Source organism: Salvelinus namaycush, unplaced genomic scaffold (genome assembly GCF_016432855.1).
Source record: "Salvelinus namaycush isolate Seneca unplaced genomic scaffold, SaNama_1.0 Scaffold2449, whole genome shotgun sequence".
Lineage (NCBI taxonomy): Eukaryota > Metazoa > Chordata > Actinopteri > Salmoniformes > Salmonidae > Salvelinus > Salvelinus namaycush.
In genome coordinates, this window is record NW_024059285.1 from 35,001 (window position 1) to 38,062 (window position 3,062).

At 42.8% G+C, this 3,062-nt stretch overlaps 2 non-coding genes across 2 annotated transcripts; both read left to right on the forward strand.

The window, feature by feature from the left end:
* Window positions 1–238: 238 nt before the first annotated feature.
* On the forward strand, window positions 239–311 carry trnar-ucu. Its single transcript has one exon. It is a non-coding gene; the product is annotated as a tRNA-Arg (tRNA).
* A 2,153-nt stretch (window positions 312–2,464) lies between these two features.
* On the forward strand, window positions 2,465–2,537 carry trnar-ccu. Its single transcript has one exon. It is a non-coding gene; the product is annotated as a tRNA-Arg (tRNA).
* The last annotated feature ends 525 nt before the right edge of the window (window positions 2,538–3,062 follow it).

The following is a 3,062-nucleotide window of genomic DNA, read 5'->3' on the forward strand; positions in this document are numbered from 1 at the left end:
AGGTTGAAGCATTGAAGCTATCCAATTCTATTTTTAGAAATGAAGTGCAAACAGGGTAAAAAAAAGTATAATTTCATGGGCATGTCTCTGTGCCCTCTCTGATTCTTTTTTTGACTGCTTCTTTCAGTTTGTATAGGTCATACTGATTACAGAGGCGCAGCGGAAGCGTGATGGCCCCGTAACCCAGAGGTTGATAGATCGAAACCACTCTCTGCTATCTAGATAGTTTTTAGCAAGTACCCCAGTGGCCTAATGGATAAGGCACTGGCCTTCTAAGCCAGGGATTGTGGGTTCGAGTCCCATCTGGGGTGGATGAAGGCAGTTTGGGATAGAATCGAAGCAGCTTGTATAGGTCACGGTGATCACACAGTGCCACATAGAAGATATCCTACTCTATTTTTAAAAATGAAGTGCAAACAGGGTAAAAAAAAGTATAATTTCATGTCTCTGTGCCCTCCGTGATTCTATTTTTTAACTGCTTCTATCAGTTCGTACAGGTCATGCTGATTACAGAGGCACTGGCCTCCTAATCCATGTATTGTGAGTTCAAGTATTTTTTTGGGGTGCCTGAAAGCGGAGTGATGAAGTGGATGTATCTTGGGCAGTTAACCCAGTGATTTATGGATCGAAACCATCCTCTGCTGTCCAGTTTGTTTCCAGCAATGAAGTGCAAACACAAATATAAAAAGCAAAATTTCATGGGCATGTCTCAGTGCCCTCCGTGATTCTTTGTTTGACTTCTTTTGTCAGTTTTTATAGGTTATACTGATAGTAGAGGAACTGGCCTCCTAATCCATGTATTGTGAGTTCAAGTATTATTTTGGGGTGCCTGAAAGCGGAGTGATGAAGTGGAAGTATCCTGGGCAGTTAACCCAGTGATTTATGGATCGAAACCATCCTCTGCTATCCAGTTTGTTTCAGCAATGAAGTGCAAACACAAATATAAAAGCATAATTTCATGGGCATGTCACTGTGCTCTCTGTGATTCTTTTTTTGACTGCTTCTTTCAGTTTGTATAGGTCATACTGATTACAGAGGCGCAGCGGAAGCGTGATGGCCACGTAACCCAGAGGTTGATAGATCGAAACCACTCTCTGCTATCTAGTTAGTTTTTAGCAAGTACCCCAGTGTCCTAATGGATAAGGCACTGGCCTTCTAAGCCAGGGATTGTGGGTTCGAGTCCCATCTGGGGTGGATAATCCATGTATTGTGAGTTCAAGGATTTTTTGGGGGTGCCTGAAAGCGGAGTGATGAAGTGGATGTATCTTGGGCAGTTAACCCAGTGATTTATGGATCGAAACCATCCTCTGCTGTCCAGTTTGTTTCCAGCAATGAAGTGCAAACACAAATATAAAAAGCAAAATTTCATGGGCATGTCTCAGTGCCCTCCGTGATTCTTTGTTTGACTTCTTTTGTCAGTTTTTATAGGTTATACTGATAGTAGAGGAACTGGCCTCCTAATCCATGTATTGTGAGTTCAAGTATTATTTTGGGGTGCCTGAAAGCGGAGTGATGAAGTGGAAGTATCCTGGGCAGTTAACCCAGTGATTTATGGATCGAAACCATCCTCTGCTATCCAGTTTGTTTTCAGCAATGAAGTGCAAACACAAATATAAAAAGCATAATTTCATGGGCATGTCACTGTGCCCTCTGTGATTCTTTTTTTGACTGCTTCTTTCAGTTTGTATAGGTCATACTGATTACAGAGGCGCAGCGGAAGCGTGATGGCCACGTAACCCAGAGGTTGATAGATCGAAACCACTCTCTGCTATCTAGTTAGTTTTTAGCAAGTACCCCAGTGTCCTAATGGATAAGGCACTGGCCTTCTAAGCCAGGGATTGTGGGTTCGAGTCCCATCTGGGGTGGGTAATCCATGTATTGTGAGTTCAAGGATTTTTTGGGGGTGCCTGAAAGCGGAGTGATGAAGTGGATGTATCTTGGGCAGTTAACCCAGTGATTTATGGATCGAAACCATCCTCTGCTGTCCAGTTTGTTTCCAGCAATGAAGTGCAAACACAAATATAAAAAGCAAAATTTCATGGGCATGTCTCAGTGCCCTCCGTGATTCTTTGTTTGACTTCTTTTGTCAGTTTTTTTAGGTTATACTGATTGTAGAGGAACTGGCCTCCTAATCCATGTATTGTGAGTTCAAGTATTATTTTGGGGTGCCTGAAAGCGGAGTGATGAAGTGGAAGTATCCTGGGCAGTTAACCCAGTGATTTATGGATCGAAAACCATCCTCTGCTATCCAGTTTGTTTTCAGCAATGAAGTGCAAACACAAATATAAAAAGCATAATTTCATGGGCATGTCTCTGTGCCCTCTGTGATTCTTTTTTTGACTGCTTCTTTCAGTTTGTATAGGTCATACTGATTACAGAGGCGCAGTGGAAGCGTGAAGGCCCCGTAACCCAGAGGTTGATAGATCGAAACCACTCTCTGCTATCTAGATAATTTTTAGCAAGTGCCCCAGTGGCCTAATGGATAAGGCACTGGCCTCCTAAGCCAGGGATTGTGGGTTCGAGTCCCATCTGGGGTGGATGAAGGCAATTTGGGATAGAAAAAGAGAGCTGAGCATGTAACACAGAGGTTGAAGCATTGAAGCTATCCAATTCTATTTTTAGAAATGAAGTGCAAACAGGGTAAAAAAAAGTATAATTTCATGGGCATGTCTCTGTGCCCTCTCTGATTCTTTTTTTGACTGCTTCTTTCAGTTTGTATAGGTCATACTGATTACAGAGGCGCAGCGGAAGCGTGATGGCCCCGTAACCCAGAGGTTGATAGATCGAAACCACTCTCTGCTATCTAGATAGTTTTTAGCAAGTACCCCAGTGGCCTAATGGATAAGGCACTGGCCCTTCTAAGCCAGGGATTGTGGGTTCGAGTCCCATCTGGGGTGGATGAAGGCAGTTTGGGATAGAATCGAAGCAGCTTGTATAGGTCACGATGATCACACAGTGCCACATCGAAGATATCCTACTCTATTTAAAAAAATGAAGTGCAAACAGGGTAAAAAAAAGTATAATTTCATGTCTCTTTGTCCTCCGTGATTCTATTTTTAACT